Source organism: Chroicocephalus ridibundus, chromosome 3 (assembly GCF_963924245.1).
Source record: "Chroicocephalus ridibundus chromosome 3, bChrRid1.1, whole genome shotgun sequence".
Lineage (NCBI taxonomy): Eukaryota > Metazoa > Chordata > Aves > Charadriiformes > Laridae > Chroicocephalus > Chroicocephalus ridibundus.
The window spans coordinates 20,482,239-20,499,470 of record NC_086286.1 but is presented as its reverse complement, the minus strand read 5'-3'; the positions used below and the strand labels follow the sequence as shown (position 1 = coordinate 20,499,470).

General features: G+C 43.5%; 1 protein-coding gene and 1 long non-coding RNA gene across 4 annotated transcripts in view; one reads left to right on the top strand and one right to left on the bottom strand.

Moving 5' to 3' along the window:
- LOC134512704 (uncharacterized) overlaps nt 1-9,046 on the bottom strand; it is a 34,968-nt gene extending 25,922 nt beyond the window's left edge. For 2 of the 3 annotated variants that reach the window (XR_010070216.1, XR_010070215.1), the window contains exons 1-2: nt 9,000-9,029; nt 4,470-4,489 (exon numbers count right to left, since the gene is read on the bottom strand). This is a non-coding gene — a long non-coding RNA (uncharacterized LOC134512704). Of the gene's footprint in view, nt 1-4,469; nt 4,490-8,999 lie in introns of all 3 variants that reach the window. The other variant, XR_010070214.1, reaches the window with a different exon arrangement.
- A 1,716-nt stretch (nt 9,047-10,762) lies between these two features.
- Nucleotides 10,763-17,232, top strand: part of GPCPD1 (glycerophosphocholine phosphodiesterase 1) — a 47,968-nt gene continuing 41,498 nt past the window's right edge. The window contains exon 1 of the mRNA XM_063328324.1: nt 10,763-10,958. The gene's annotated coding sequence lies outside the window, so the exon portion shown is untranslated. The remainder of the gene's footprint in view (nt 10,959-17,232) is intronic.

Below are 17,232 nucleotides of genomic sequence, written 5' to 3'. Positions count from 1 at the left end.
TGTCTGAAAAGTTACCGCTGAGGTCGTAACCTATCTGTAACTGGGCGAATAAAGGTGACATTGTCACCCAGGGCAAAAAGTTTTGGCAGGAACTCAGTGTTATTCTGTGCAGGTCATTCTCCCAGCTGTCTTCTCAGCTAGTGACAATTTTTCTTTTTATTTTTTAACATGCTTAATTTCTTTTGTGCGGTTCACCAAGAAATTTGAAGTTTACGTCCCTAGGCTGTGCATTTACATTTTCCTGTTTCCCAGTACATTTTGAATTCATCAATTGGTTTCGGACAATATTGACAAAGTAGCAAGGGCCTTTGGGATCTGCATTGGGATCCTCATGGAAGATGTTGTATTGGAGGAATTAGTGACCATGTCTGCCCTGCCAGGCGTCACACACAGGAGTAGCCACTGCAAGGGAACCTGCTGGAGGGCCCCGTGCTGGCCTGTGCCATGCACTAGTGGGTGATATGAGAGTGGTGACAGTCCAGGCTGTCAGGAGAAGATAAATGGTTTTGTTCATTATGCAAAATAAAAGGCACCACAGCATAGACAGGATCTTCACAGCAAGCCAAGGGAAAATCCATCCAGGGTCTGTCCCACCTGAGGGGATGTAAGATTTACTCACTATCTATGTTCCTATTTTTATTCAGTTGTATCGAAATAGCTATTTCATTGGTTCATTTGTTGCTGGGCTTTTCTTACTGAAATCTGGAAAGAGCCCTGCACCATTTTGCCCTCTTACCCTCCCAGTGGCACAAAACAGGATCGTAATGTCCTAGGTCAGGAGGTGCACAGTCAGGACAGGAGAGGCAGAGCTCACGTGCCACTGCTGAGGGAAAGCCTGCAGCATGACATTAGTCCCACACAAGTGGGGAAGAGATGCTGATAGACTTTTATCTTCATAGCGTGTAATATTTAATTTCAAAACACTTTTAAAAAAATGTTTTAACTCAGTTAATAACTATAAAAACATCTCTGAGCAGCGCAGTTATTTTGTGCAACTGCGTGAGCTGAAAAAACAAGATAGCTTTGTTTTGCCTCTAATAGTTTGCAAAATGCTTTCTTTATTGAAACGAAAAGCATTTTTTTAATATGTATTTCTGCAAAAGCATCTGCTGTTTGTGAAGTTATTTGACAAAACAAGCCATAACTCTTTATTTAGACTAGAAAATATTAAAGGTCTGGAGCATGTTGCAAAACAAAGTAAATAGAAATAAACAGGAAATAAGTGACTGAGGAGCCACAACATATTAAGGTCAGTTTCCCTTGCTTTGGCTTTAAATTGTATCCTTTCCCATTGTATATTTTTTTCCAGGAATTTTTCTGTCTCTTTTTTTTGGTGACTGCTGCTTTTCCTTTCCTGCTTTAATTGAATCATTCCCTTCCCTCCTTTTGAGAGTGTGAAAAAATAAACTTTTATCTTGGCTCTGAAGCTGGAGGTGATGATTCCTATGCACGAGTCACAAATTGTGTTTCAGAATATGTCAAATCCTGGTTCATTTACTATCTTTTCAATTAATTCGATTTAATTCAGCCTGACCTTTGGCTTAGTTCAGGATCCTTTGCAGAAGATCCATAGGATAAAGGAATTAGCTAACATAACAGTTTGTTGAGGCAAGGCGGTCCCCTTGTCTCAGAACCAGCCTACTCTGTTCAAAACCCTCCCAGTATTTCCATCCCTGGGTAGAAAGAATGGGATTTTGGAGGTGCCTTTTAACGCTTATTCCCTATAAGACTCCTCATTTCAGACAGCATCAAAGAGCCTTTACAGATTTTGACTGCATACACACAGTCCTGGGATCTGGGCCAAAAAGAGAAACCCACTGAAAGATCACATTTGCTTTTGTTGTTTGATTTTCAGGATTCACTACTCTAAGAGACCTTATTGCAGCCTTTCAATACTTAAGGGTGCTGATAAGAAACATGGAGAGACTTTTTACCAGGGCGTGTAGTGATGGGACAAGGGGTAATGGTTTTAAACTGAAAGACATCGGACATAAGGAAGAAATTCCTTACTGTGGGGGTGGTGAGACACTGGCCCAGGTTGCCCAGAGAAGCTGTGGCTGCCCCATCCCTGGAGGTGTTCAAGGCCAGGCCGGATGGGGCTTTGAGCAACCTGGTCTGGTGGGAGGTGTCCCTGCCCATGGCAGGGGGGTTGGAACTGGGTGATCTTTAAGGTCCCCTCCAACCCAAACCATTCTGTGGTTCTAATTCCACTGAACAAAGGTGGCTGCTTAGTCTCCAAAAAGTCTTTGGAGTGTTATATGATCCCTTAATACAGTTCCTGTTCTGAGCCCCCGGGATACTAGAATTCTGGTTTGTTTTAATAATGTTGAAAACTGGATAAATTTTTAAGGAGTATAACTTTGGAGCAATACTTTGAAGGGAAACAATGGAAATAACTACAACTGCATCTTGTTCTGGAAGAGAGCAGGGAAATGGCACAGGCTTCCCTTTAACATTAAACGAAATCATTTCTGTGCTCTTTACTCCTCATGCTAACACGTTTATTTATACCTTAAGAATATGAAAGTTTTGTAATACAGTGCATAACTGGCCCATAACTCAACACTAGATTTTAAAGGTAAATACTTTTCCACTGTGGAAGCAGATGGGTGCTGTTCATGGAGCAACACAGTCTCAGCGCAAGGCAATAGTTAAGGAAATTGGTAGGAGCCACAAACTACCTCCCTGCAAATCAGCGGGATTTTTTGCAGCCCAGAGAAATGCAAGGCGCAACAACAAGATACTTTCTGCCCAAATGGTCTTCTAGAGTAACCCATGTGACTTACGTCTTCAAGTGACTGATAGTCACATCTCAAAACAGTGCCCCATTTCTTGCCAGTAGCACCCAGAGTGAATGCACTTGCTGCGTTTTGTGGAGTGCTGGCCCGGGTTCAGGATGACCAAACGCACTCTGGCATTGCAGCACAGCTCTTCCTCGCTGGGAGCCGTCCCCACAGATTATTTTAATCATTATTTCACCTGATGTCTCCCCAGGGCCGGGTCCCAAGAGGAAGAGTTGCAAGACAGCACGGAGGGTTACTCCTTCAGTGGTTTTCCAGTCACACGCAGCATCCCTAGGTCATGACCAGCAGCTGAGTTTTGTGGCCACAATCCTGCTGTCAGAGCTGACAGCACCAACAAAACAGAGCCTCGCACATTTTAGTTAATCAGTCCTCGGTCTGTCTGTGGCCTGTCTGCAGCTTTATCTGTGCTGCCTTTGCACACAGGCTTGGAATCGGGCCAGTCTCCTGGCACACCTTGACCTCTTTTTGGTCTCTCACGGCTGAGAGCAGCTGGGGAGATTTTCAGTACTCTTCTGTGATTCACAGAAAAGGGATTCACACCAACCAGCAAGCTACCTTTGAGATCTCACTACCTCACACCAGTTAAATCCTCGATTTTGCAGCTTTTATTTTGTTACCATTAGTCCTGGTACTCTTTTTTTGGTGAGGAAACCAACTGATGCTCCAATAAATTTTTTACTGTTTCAAAAGTTTATCTATCCTTTACATGTCTGGGGTGAACCTGATAAACCAGTTTCTGATGCTGTTACACAAATGCTATGTGTTGTTCAGCTGTACAGCATGTCATTTTTACCACTGATCTTACATTTTCGTAGTGGTTGCTCTTATAACTAAAATGCAAATGGCAAACTTGTGAACAGCTTCATGAGGAGACAACCACTGAGGAGAACTGTCAGACTCAGTTGGAGCAACAACCTACTTGCAAGTAAATCTGGATTTGTAAAACAAGGGAGGTTGTCATCTTCAAAGTTACAAACATCTGTATGTATCTGCAGAATTTTGGAGATGGGAGTTCTTCCTTCCTTCCAGCAAGGAGAATAAGAGCTAGAATTGCTCCAAAAAGCTTTTTTGGTTTGTATCTTGTTAGCCTTAGAAAAAAAAAAATATCTGATTTTTGGACATGTTCAATGCTATGGACAGAATAGGCACATTCTGCTACAAGAGCTATTGACTGAGCGTGACAGAGACAGCCAAGAATACAGAATAGGTGTAAAGTAACTGATAAGTTCTCCTATTCTCCTACAGAAGTCCTCTTTGAGGTCGCTCACCAATACCTGCCTACATTTCAAACCTCAAATGATAAGTCTGTCTCTGAGCTGCTTTTTCTACAGCTCCATTGTCAGCAAGCAGTTCCCTGTCAGCTAAAGAGGATTTAACTTCTAGCTGCCAATGTTCCCACTTGTGCCCAGACAGCTCTAACATTCATCCAACCTGGCTTTGAATTCTTTTAGCCCACTGACACAACACAGAACTAACCTAATTAAAAAAAAAAACAAAATCCCACAAAACAACCAAAACCTGCCGAGTCCAAAGGAAGCACTTGCATCACTACTGTTGTTATCTGGCAGAGCATAAAATTCAGCCACACATTTCATTTCAAGCACAAACATGACCTTTGAAATGGGATTTTGAACCACACCACAGCCAAAACCCATCTTCCCTTACCTTAGGGCAGGTGTTCCTCCCTGTTGTTGAGATGAAACATAAAAAAAAAAAGAAAGAAAGAAAAAAAAAAATCAACATTATCCATGTCATATTCCACAACCACAGTTGTTCTGACCACCCTTGTCTCTGGCACAGTGAAATGGGTGCCGCAGACAAAAGGGACATGGGAGGTCTTGAGTACAATTTCAGAGACAACGAGGTAAAGATTGTAACACAAGAAGGTTTTGTAAAAGAACACAAGAGAATGCCTTGTAAATGGTAGGCAGACAGAGCTAGGAGTTCAGAGAACACCGCATGTATGTTTATATATACAAAAATAAGACAAAAAGTTATGTATATAACATACTATATAATTTAGGTTATATACGCACATAAAACTTACTATATAACTTGATTTAGTTATATAAAAAACCCCAAAAGTTTCATATTTGTAATCGACTCTGGCCAGTTTAAATGTGGTGCTTTGATGGTGTGGTATTTTAGTTCTTTATTTAGGTGTTTCACAATAAAACTTATACACGTGTCATTTCAGAAACTATAAACCAGCTTAGATCAAGAAGCAAATCATGCTCGGGCACTCTCAAGACTACTTTATAATGTCTCATTTCTAATCCAAATCTCTTCTCTGCAATATTGTATTAGCACCTGGGATTTTTTTTTAAATTTTCAAATGTTGTAAAATTGTCTACCACTGGTGCCAGATTATATATGAAAATTAAGTGTTTGAAAATGACTGAATTTCCTACAGGTGAAAGTGAAATATCTATAACTATTCTTTTTCATGTTATAATTTGATAATTGTTAACAGTGGCCACATAAGGGTTTCATTTTACATTTGTACTTAGTGATGCTCTTGTCCACCACTCTGATATGTTGTCGCACTTGCTACCAGCACACCTAATCCTAATAATTAGGCAATAATGTCCCCTAGTCAAAGAGAAATCTGAGCTATTGCAAATCTAGAGTTGCATTCCTCCCCTCCCTCCACACCTTTTGCTTATCTCCTAGGCTTGCCCACTGTAGGCATATAAAAAGTTTTAAACACAGCCTTATCTTCTTGCTTATTTCTTACCACCCACTTCTCTGATGCATTTCTCCCTAACTGCTAACTCGTCCACAGAGAAAAATATATTATACTGTATTACAGTATACATTACAGAGAAAATGCCATTGCACAACAGGCCTTTTTCTAATAATCTTTTCTCATCATTCTCCATGAGACTGAGAGGCTTTTACCATGCTAATAGCAGTTCTACTGCCTTGCAATTTTTATTCTTGCTTGATACCTTCCAGTCTCTCAGCATCGCTTTTCTTTAGTGCCTGTAAATTGTCCAGATTTCACATTAGATAATGATACAGCAATACTCTCAGTGCCAGAGAAAAGGTCAGAAGTGCATTTTCAAGAATAAGTGATTCTACAAAAGCATAAAAAATAGCGAACGAGATACTCCATGCCTAATGCTGTGCATTCATTTGCATAATTTTACCAGCTATTTTTATTCACAATAACCCATCAGAGCCAGAGCAACTGCAGAAAAATCAAGTGCAGTAAAATAAGGAGCGCAATTCATCTAAATACACGCAGCTTTCATCAGCTGCAAGCACTGGTGTTGGTACAAGCAGTTTACTGGCACTGATAATGCAATCTATGGAGGAGGAAGAAGCACATCTATAATTTGATGTTCACAGTCTTTATAATCACTAATAGTATGAATGAGGCTTGATTTATAGGTTGAATCTATAATTCTGGCAGCTGAAGAAAATATTACATTGGCTACAGAAATGGACATAAAACCTCAAACGCATTTCCTAGTGCCTTTTTAGTACAGGTTTGCTGGTGTGTCCTATACATCAGCCTCAATCACTTATTTCCTGCACTTGGGCAAGTATTATTGTCATTACTTACAAAAAACAGGCTGCATAAATCCCATGGGGCTTCACATCTCAACTGGTACAGCCTCAAGGCTACTTTGTTATTCTGCCTATGGCGCACACCACCTCTAACCCCACTTTATGGGAGCAAAGTTCAGTTTTAAGGCAGCTTCCACAGTGTTTGGGGAGGCTGCATGCACACAGCATCTTTTAGCTCTTTCACTACTTTCACAACAGCATTGCTGCCAAAACAAAGACAAAGCAGTTTGCCAGACAGCACTGGCTAAGTTCTAGTACTTCTTATGAAACTACTATAGTGGAAAGGGGAAAACGTGCTTTCCAACATGTGCACAAGTAGTTTAAATAGAGTTTGTGTTTGCACACTTGAAACTGATCTTGTAGCCTTGTCTTTCTGGATCTCTTTGGGACTTTTGCAAACAGGAGCTCAATTCAACTCAGGTTATATGATATAAAACCCCATTTTGTTTTATTTTGTTGCTATGTAAACAAGAAAAGCAGATCATCAATCTTCACTTTTTGGACAGATATTTAAGAAGAGTTCTATAAACTCATCTACGTGGTCTATTTACTGTACAGTTTTATATTATCTTAAGGAGTAGCTGAGACTTGCCTGCTGCGTCATGGCAAAGTATGACCTTATCTGATCCAACCATATTGAAGAAACTCCTTAAGAAAAAGTAAAAAAAAAAAAAAAAAGTACACTGGCAAGCTTAATTAAAAGTAGACTTTTTTCAGGTTAAGCCAAAACATAACAATATTTCCCATCCCACCCTTTTTCTACTTGCTGTACACTGAGCACAAGCTTAATCATCGTTCTTAAGTAGTTGGTTTTGTTTTATTCAGCAAGGCCAAGAAGTAGTGCAGTGGAATTATTTACAGGAATGAAGTTATTAAAATATGTATTTCAGTGAAAGGCTTAACAACAAAGCAAGATGGGGATCTCACAGGTTGAGACTGAGTAGAGAGCAATCAACTTGCCTCCACCCAAAGAGCCGCCCTACTGATGCAATCATGGTAACGTTAAGTGTTTAGAGGAAAGAATCGTACAGCTCAACGAAATTTCTCCCCTTGGAAAAGCCTTACCAATTACAGAATGAAGAACATCATCTCTGATTTTGACAAACTCAACTTACGTTTAAAGAGAAAATTAGTCCTTGAAAGTTGCCATGACAAATTACACTGTTTACAATCAGCTGTTTCTCTTAATGCAGCATAGAAATTCCTATTAACATTCTTTCCAAACGAATAAATATATACTATTATAAGATTCCTGAAGAATTAAAAAATGGTTTATTTGACAGAATGTCAGCTTTTAGCTGAAATCCACCACGTAAGTTTACAAGGAGAAAAAGAAAATTCCCTAAGCATTTCAATTGAGCTGATTATATTAGCTTCTCTCATCTTGGTGAAGAAATAGGGAGATGTACATTTTTAATAAAATGAACACATCAGTATTTCTTGAATCCATTTAGGGCTTAAATTTTTAGCTATAATGAATTATTGTAGGAAGTGCAATAATAGTTTTGACTAGATCCAGGCATTTTTTGAAATAAACCTTAGGGCTGAAAGAGACCAAGTGTTATACTTCTCATTTTTAACAAAAATTTAATGATACAACTTTATAACATGACTGTCACCATATCAAAGACTCATTTTTGAAAAATCTAACACACCAAAGCATGTTTGAAGGTGTTGAATTCTATCCCAGCTTTCAAACAAATTACTTGAACTAATAAATCTTAAAAATGGGCAAGAGAAAACAAGTAGGCAATTACTTTTCTACATAGTATTTTCTCTAAAGTTTCTTCTTCCTTTCTTCAGCTCACTGTTGATTACACCTGTAGAAGTGATGGCTCCTACTGTTTGCTTAATTACTAAGTGTTTGTAACTAGAGTAGTTTACATTCACATTTAACACAATCCTCACTTTGCAACAAGCACTTTTCACCAACCCTCCCTCCTCCTTACCCAGAAGAATTCCTCTTATCCTTTTGGCTTCAAAATAAACTGCTTTTGGCTATCATTTCCTTTTACTGCATAACTTCACCTATCTTTTTTTTTCCTTTAAGCAGGGTACTCTGATCTTGCAATACTCAAATAAAGACCTCAGCAATTCAGAAGTATTACATATTTCTCTACAATAGAATATCTGATATTAACATTCATTTTTCCTACAGCATCTAGGTCTGTGTCACAAATTACTTAGACACATGGCTGGATTTGCAGGGGGTGAATGAATGGAAAATAGTCATCTATTTATTTAAACGACGGATGGAAGGACAGCAAAGAGCAGAATACTTCTAACGGTGCTAACTCCCAATGCAAGACAGGATAAGTGGTTTTTACACATATACAAACTGCAGCTGCTTTGACAGCTGACACAAGTTGTATAAAGCAGAAGCCAGTTCCTTACCAAACTATTTATGCAAGCTTATTATTAGAGTGAAAGGATCGGTCATACTATTACAACTCCATAGTTGTGCTCCATAGAGCACAAGCTCCCTCAAAAAAAAAGCAGAGGAAAATATTTTCCCTTTATTTCTAATACATTGTTGGGTGAATTACAGTGGGATACCCTTTTTCTCAGAAAATCAGGTCTCAGAAAGCCACAAAGTCATAGTGACAAACACAAAGCTACCTTTTAGCGCAGCAAAGCCTCCTCTGGGGTCTTCAACCAATGGTCTCAGCAACCCTGAAACAGAAGAATCACACTTAAACTCTGCCTGCGGCTTCAGAACTCCAGCATGGGCATTCCCACATTGTTTTGCTTTGGTGCCATTGCTTTGAAGACATGTTTTTAACTGTACCATGAATGACAGCCCTTTTGGCCACATGACTGGGGACTGGGGCAACAAGAGCTGCGCAGAGGAAGAGGCACCCGCATGACAGCAAGGGGGCTCCCTGGGAGGAAATTCCATTTCAACATGAGGAAAAACTTCTTAACTTGTAGGGTGCCAGAGCACTGGCGCAGGCTGCCCAGAGAGGTTGTGGAGCCTCCTTCTCTGGAGACGTTCACAACCCGCTTGGACACGTTCCTGTGCAACCTGCTCTAGGTGACCCTGCTTTGGCAAGGGGTTGGACTAGATGATCTCTAAAGGTCCCTTCCAACCCTTACCATTCTGTGATTCTGTGACCCAGCTGTGTGGGGAGCAGGAGGGCACCGGCTCCTGCCACCCTGTGTTTCAGCAGGAAATGGAGGCTGCAGCCTGCCAGCGGGGCTGGGACACCTGCACAGGACACACAGACAGCCACTGCCAAATCCACAGAGTCCAAAGCCCTTCTCAAGAAAGGCACGCTGCCGGCCCCTTCATACCACAGACAGAGCCATCGTGCCCCTGATGCCATGAGCTCACAGCTGCCTGAGCCACTGCGAACCTCGAGGACGACCTGTCCTTCTCTCACGCTCCCAGGCTGGGTACTGGGGACCTGACCTGAGGCAAGGTGACCTCAGGGGGTAGGAAAATGGTCGTGGAAGCCTGCCTCTCCTCAGCAAGACCCCTATCCAGCTTCCCCCTTGTCCCACACAGCCCCACATTCCCGCCACCTCACCTCACCTCCCTCAGGGCCCCCTCAGGCAAGCCACGCCCCCTCAGGCAAGCCACGCCCCTTCGCTCATTAGCCCCGCCCCCTGCCCCAGACTCAGGGATTTCGAGGAAACGGCACAGTCCCCGCCCCGCCCTTCCTGCTCGCCGCTTATTGGCTGCGACGGGGGGCGGGGCCGTAAGCCGTGGAGAGTGACGCGTCGGCGAGGTCACGTGGGGCCGCCCCCTCCCCGGTTCGGCCGGGGACAGCTGGAACCGGTTGGCGCCCACCCCCCTCCCCCCGCCCCTCGGGTACCGGCTACCGGCCACCGCCCCCGGCCGCGGGAGGAGGGGCCGGCAGCCTGGCCGGCGCCGCCCGCAGCCCCGCGCCAAGGGGTTGGGAAGCCGGGAGCGGCGTTCGGCCAGGTCAGTCAGCCCCGCCGGCCCGGGGTGTCGCGGCGGGGCACGGGTGGTTGGTGCGCGCGGCTGACGAGACCTGGGGCCTGAGAGGGTTGGGCTGGCGGCCCAGCGGCGGGAGGGCGCTGCCGTTCCCCGCGGGAGGTACCGGGGGGATGACGCTCGGCACTTGGGCGTGTTGCGGTGCGGGGAGCGGCCGGTGCCGGGCCCTGAGAAGAGCTGGGGAGGGTGGAGCGCTCCCGCCGGCCGGTTGCCCCATCCCACCGCGCCTTCATTGGCCCCGCCCCCTCACGCCCCTCACGCCCCGGCCACGCCCCCTTCCCAGTCCCAGGGCTTTCGAGGAAACGGCAGGGTCCTCCCCGCCCTTCCTGCTTGCCGCTTATTGGCTGCGGCGGGGAGGGCGGGGCCGAACCTTCGGGGAGCGACGCGTCGGCGAGGTCACGTGGGGCCGCCCGCGCCCCGCCGCCCCTCCCCGGTTCGGTCGGGGGCAGCTGGAACCGGTTGGCGGCCGCCCCCTCCCTCCCCCCCCGACCCCCGCCGCGCCGCTACCGGCTGCCGACCCCGACCCCGGCCGCGGGAGAAGGGGCAGGCTGCCCGTCCGCCGCTTCCCGCAGCCCCACGCTAAAGGGGTTGGGAAGCCGGGAGCGGGTCTCGGCCAGGTCAGTCGGCGCTGCTGGCCCGGCGTGTCGCGGTGGCGGTGGGGCACGGGTGGTTGGTGTGCGTGGCGGAGGGGACCTGGGGCCTGAGGAGGGGTGGGCTGGCGGCGGGAGCGGCCTGAGGGGAGGCCCGGCCCTGAGGGGATCCGGTGGCAGAGGTGCGCCGTCCATGCAGCCGGCGCCGCAGCTGGGCGGTCCGCCGGCGCGGGGCATGCCGAGCCGGTGGGGCCGTTTATTTACGTCCCTGCCGAAAGCGCTCACCCGGGGCGGTCCCGCGACTGCCGGCCTTATGTAAGCGTCCGGGAGGCGGGGGCACGGCCGGGCCCGGGGACGCGGCAGGGCCCGGAGCCAGCCGCGGTGCGAGCCCGGCGGTGGGGCAGGCGGTGGCGGGCGAGGAGCGGTCGGTAAGGCCCCGTCAGGCCCGGGCACCCCGCGGCGGCGGTGGGTGTGCTCAGCTCCGCTCTTTGTCTGTGCTCCGGGCCGAGGGAGCACGCTAACAGCGTTAACGGCTTGTGCTCTCCCTTCTCCATCTCATTCGGACTAATAAAACAACTCCAGGTGAACTTCTTTGCCTGCTTCCTAACCAGGCTGCTGTAGGGGGCACAGATTCATTTTCCTATTATTTTTTTTCCCCTTTATTTTTTAATCAATAGCTTGTCTTGTAGGGTGTTAGTGTTTTAATTCATTAAAGCATGCGCTGTTAGATGGAGATGAGGCTCCAGAATTTAAAAATTTTAATAGTAGAGTGAAATAGTGGATAAGTGGACTTATTTTTTATCACAGAAAATATTTTTCCTTATAGATTTTTATATGTATTGCTATTCTAGCACTGTTGCCTGTAAAATAACTGTAGAAAATACATAAAAAATCAAGGGACTGCTTTTTTTTTTTTAATAGAAGCTACCAGTCTGAACTGCTGCATAATTAATCTCTCTATTAAAGCCGGTTACTCCTCAATAAAACGGATACAGGCTTTGAAGAACCTTTAAAAAAGCTGTTTGTTGTTGTGTTGAATGCAGAGAGCTGTGGGGAATCTTATACGTGTTATTTGTCCGTGTCATTTCTAAGTGAGGAATGTTAGTATGATCACAAAGAACTAAATTACTACCTGGTTAAGATCTTGTCAGCCACATGTTAATAATGAGCGACACTTCAGCAAAGAGAAATCAAACCCAGGCTGTTTTGGTTTCCTTGCAAATATGCCCCAGCCGTTTCCTGTCTCTTTCAACAACTTTGTCTACAAAATTGCTGTGACATAGCTAAGACAGAACGGTCTGCTACATGGACAGGTATTTAAGAAATGCTGAAAACCATTAAGTTCTTTTTATTTAAAACAAAGCAGGTGCATTATAGGTGAATACAGTGTGTCAGATAAGGATCTTGCGTGTTTGATTACCAGGTCTGGCTTGGCCTTGCAAACATGTATTAAATTGTTACTGAAAATAGCATCTTAAAGATATTTTTCTCTATTGCTATATACTAATGTGATGTTGTCTCAGAAGTAGTATTTGGGCTTTGCTTCTTTCTAAATGTCAGCATAGCCCTATTGGTAAAATTCCTGCCTTTGAATCGGCACAGCATGTCCAAATCTTGTATGCAAGTTTGTTTTCTGCCCAGTGTTAATACTGCAATGCAGTATGAGAGCTGCTGACTTTGTGGCCGTCCTTTCTCATGCAGTCAAGGTGCTGGGGGAGAGGAGGGGCAGGAAGAACCTTCTGTTTTTTTGGGTGAAAATTAAGGAGTTGATGCTGTAATGTTGTTTCTAAAAATTCTCCTCCAGTTGTTAGAGTGAGTGTCCTGACAAGCATATCCTCTGACCTTGCTCTAAAATCCAGGTGTTGTCAATTATTGTTGCTTAATTTTATTACATACCTAATTTGTTACTTTAGATATACTTTATAATATTCTGATACCTTGTTAGGAGCAACCCCAAGTAAGAAAATCTGTTCTTCATACTAGAAGCTTAATTGGATTCAAGTAGATATAATTTAAATATTAAAGGTATAGTCTGAAGTAGCATGAGTTAATATTTTTATGCTTGAGGGTCTAATGGTGTGAGTAAAAATGACAAAACTGTGTCTTAAAACAGCAGTTTTGTGTGGCTGGCTCATCTCTCTTCTTTGTTCAGCATAGCACCAGATCTGACACGTGGTGGATTTTCTATCGCTGCAGACAGTACAGCTTTCAAGAAGGTAAAATAGAAGTACAGTACCTTCTCTTGTAGTGCAGTGTTGTGTTCAAACGCAGGCTTCCCGAGGGAGGGTGCAGTGGGCTGAGGTGCCCTGCATTGGCCCCGTTCCTGGGCGCTCTCATCTGTCGAGTGCTGTGGCACCTTTCCCCTGCTTCAGGCTGGAGTTGGATCTCTCCTTGGTGTTGATCGGTCTCCTGAGTTTGTACTTTTAAGGTGGAGAATGTCTACTTAATATCAGAAAAGTAAAATACCGCAGCCTACTACTCCTTGCCCTTTTGATCTTTATATAAAAAAAAAATATGAGCATATATGTTTACTTTTGCAGTACCAGTATTCTGCACTGTGATGAAATGTGTGCTAGTGGTATGAAAGAGCCTGTTTGTGCACAGATGGTCTTTATTTTTCTACAGATAACTAGGCAAATTCAGTAATATAGTGGTTAAAAATATTCTTACATTAAGAACTAGATGTTTGAAAGTGTTAAAATGCATTCCAGGAATATCATGGCATCTAGGTACCTAGCTGTCTCATTTTAATTGTCTGTCTAATTACCTTTGAAAAATCACATCAAGTACCTCTAAAAAATGTATATACCTGGATATCTTAAAAAAATTCCACCCATTAAAAAATTACTTTTATAAGCCATATTTTACCCTAATTGAAAAATTTGTGTTCTATTGTGGGCTATTATCCCGTCATCCTTAAACATAATGTTACCCAAGAGAGTTTTGGGTTGATAGCTTTACATCAGAAATTTCTACCAATAGTTTATTAAGTAGGGTTTTGGGGCTTGCCAGGGGGCGGGGGAGGAAATGTAACACAGTATATTTTGGTATAAGTCTGCTGCTTTTTGGCTTTCTTGTCAGCATGTTGCCAAATACTGAATATACTGAATGCACTAAGGCCATGCAAAGGGTCAGGGTCTCATGTGATCTGGGTCATCTAACTCCTAGGAGCTTAAATGAAGTTATTTTAGTTCACGCTCAATTAGATGCATCCTAGAGAGGATAGAACTTGCAAAACTTTGGATTCCCCCCATGTAGTGGAAGAGTAGCACTTTGCTTCTCCTTCAATCTTGAAGTTGTTTTTGTTATGAATTCTGATTATTTTTAGTAGAAATTTTCCCTGTGGAGCCCTTCCAATTTAGAAAGCTAGTATACAATTTCCTGAGGTTTGGTCTGTTTGTCTCCCCTCCCTTCCCTCATTAGATGTCAATGTGTATTTTTCATTCTAGTACTAAGTATAACCAACCATTCTGCAGCCCTTATAACCAGCTCATAGTTGATAAAGTCGGCTTCTCATTCAGATCTATCTAAATATCGTTGCCTAAAGTGTTTCCTGCCTAATTTTGAAAGCCTTCTGTCTGTACAACAAAAAGAAAGTTCAAGGCCCTCAGGCTTGTAAGTCTCTGCAGTAGAAAAAAATGATCACATCGTACTTTAAGCCTGTCTCAAACATTACCCCTAGAGCGTTAGAAGTCAGAGCCTCGCAAACCTATTTGGGTTGCTATTAAAAATGTCACTTGTATTGAGAGAGAGCATGTCATCGGGCTTTATGAATGATACAAATTTTTGAGTCTAAAATTTGTTCAGTGTTTGCATCTAGGCTATTACTTGGTGTGTGTTTATCTAAGCCTGAAATACTGGGTATAAGATATGGGATGGCAAACAGACAATACCTCTTAAAATATATTGGAAAGGTTAAGGAAATTAAAGGGGGGTGGGGATGGAAATAATTTACTGAAGCTGAAGGGTTGTGAAGGGGTTTTATATACCACCAGACCTGTAAGCCAGAAGGTTCAAATGAACTTCAAGCTTGGAATTTTTAAATTAAGTCCATCTTCTGGTATATTTTGACTACAACCAAAAATTATCTTGGCCTTCCCCATTCATGATGAACTTTGCTACCTCATTTTAGAGGAAAGCTATGATGTTTTGTGATACTGAATAGTTGATTGTGTTATGCCAGAAGAAGAGTCTGAAATGTCTTCTCTTCTAAGTGCATTTACAGGTCCATGGCTTTTTGCCTGCATCTTCTAGAAGTGCACTTCTAGAATTGGGAGGGGGAGCTTGGGTTCACTATTATTTAGGGAAATATATTAACTCCTGTCACCCTTGTACTCCTTCAGGTGCCCATGAGGATGAAAAAATTGTGAAAGGAAAGCTTTACAGGCAATATTAGAACAAAGAGTACATTTTTTCCTCTTCTGTTCAGCCTTCAGGATACTATGCTTAAAATCTTTGTTGCTTTTCTTTTGGGTGTATGAAGGCAAGTAAGTGGATTTCTGAAATTACCAAGATTCCCAGTTCTTTTCTTCCCGTCTAAGGTCATGAGGAGAGCTTTGTCTTGTGACAAGGGAGCAAAGATTGCAGTGACCCTACCGACTAGGCTGTGGATCTTGCCCCTGCTCTGGAAGCCTTGCAGACAGCCTGTTTTATACAGTGAGATTAGTTGATGGGCAGGGTTACCTGAGTCAAGCTTTTGAAGGCAGGTCAGGACAGCCCCAGGACTCAGAGTGCCACTGCCGCTGTGCGGTGACCATCTCCTTGGGAAGTCTCCAGAAGCTGTGACAGGTAAGGGTTTGCTTTGCGAAAGGAGGAGAGTGTGAGAGACTTGAACTGTGACATGGTGTGGGAAAGAACATGTTTCTGAAAGCAAGAATCTCGAGGTAGAGAAACACTTTTTTTTTATTGAAGTGCTGATACCATTGTGTGAATGTCTGCCTGAGTGAGACCTCTCTTTCCCATGAGGCAAGGACTGAGATTCAAGTGCTCGTTGCTTGTTTGCATGTAGTTGCAGTCCGTAAAAGCTGATCAAAGGGTGGAGGTGGGACATAGGATGAGGGGCAATTGTTTGCACCCCAGGGTAGCATTTGGGTGCGTGTAGTTGCAGCAGATGTGTACTCAGCTTTAATACTTTCGAACCCAAAGTTTGTTTAAAAAATGGTCGGTGCATAAGGAGTTCTAGTTCGTAAGTCTGCTCAGTTGACTTGTTAATATTTGCTGATTAGGAAGCGTTTAACATTTTTTAATGTAACTGTTCTAACTTGTTTCAGTTCCCCTGAGCAGACAGTTATGACCCCTCTGAGCTGAGGATTCTTTACATTCTCCCAAAGAGTCCATTGTTACAGGTGTGGGGAGCATAGAGGATTTTGTTATTCTTTTCGGTGAGGCACTACTGAAAATCTGAAGGAGGTATTATAGTGTTTAAAAGATCGCCTGACACCTACTGGTCAGAGGATTTGATTGTCTGGGGTTTCGTGCCATTTCCCTCTAGGAATTAAATTATTCCCTCGGGAACCAGCGGCATCTAAACAGCTAAACTTATGCTTTTTCTGCCTAAAGGAGGGGTTTTCATATCATGTCTTGAAAGTACAGAATGCTTTATAAGTGTGTGATAATACACAACATAGGCTTGATTCATTAACAAAAAGCACATCTGTTTTTTCCTTGCTGTAACGGCAGTTCTGCTAGAAAAATCATGCTTGCGTTTGGTGATGTAAACTAGACTTTTTCTTCTCCTGATGTACATCCCTTGTGGGATGTAGAATAGGTCTTTGAGATAAAGTGCCTTTTGAGCGGAATTTTGACAGCTTTATGAAGTCAGTTTATCAATGTGCTTACAATTAACTACTGTTACATAGAAAAGTAATATTCTTTTGCTAGACAGTTTAGAAAAGCCTACAAATGCCTTGTGAGTAGGTACACGAAATTTTTACAAGACTGGCTGAAAGCTTTATAGACTTAGCAGGATTTCAGTTTTTTTTCTAGGAACGAATGGGTAGTTAATTAATTTGGAGTAAGACGGATATACTGGTTTTCGTCAAGTTTTAATTTTGAGTCATGTTGCATTGGCTTTGAGACAACTTTTTTTACAAGGCAAAAGCCTGTTCTTGCTTTGGGGAACTGGGTTCAGGCTTCATCTGTCACTTACCTGCTTTGTAGTCTTTGCAAGGCATTTTTGCCTACTTTGCCTAACCTTTTCAGTTAAAGGGTGTCCAAGCAAGGACAATCAGTGAACACAGCCAAGGCTCTGAAGTATTCAGTGTCTTCATAAATGCATGCTGGTAGTCTATATCCTCTGCTT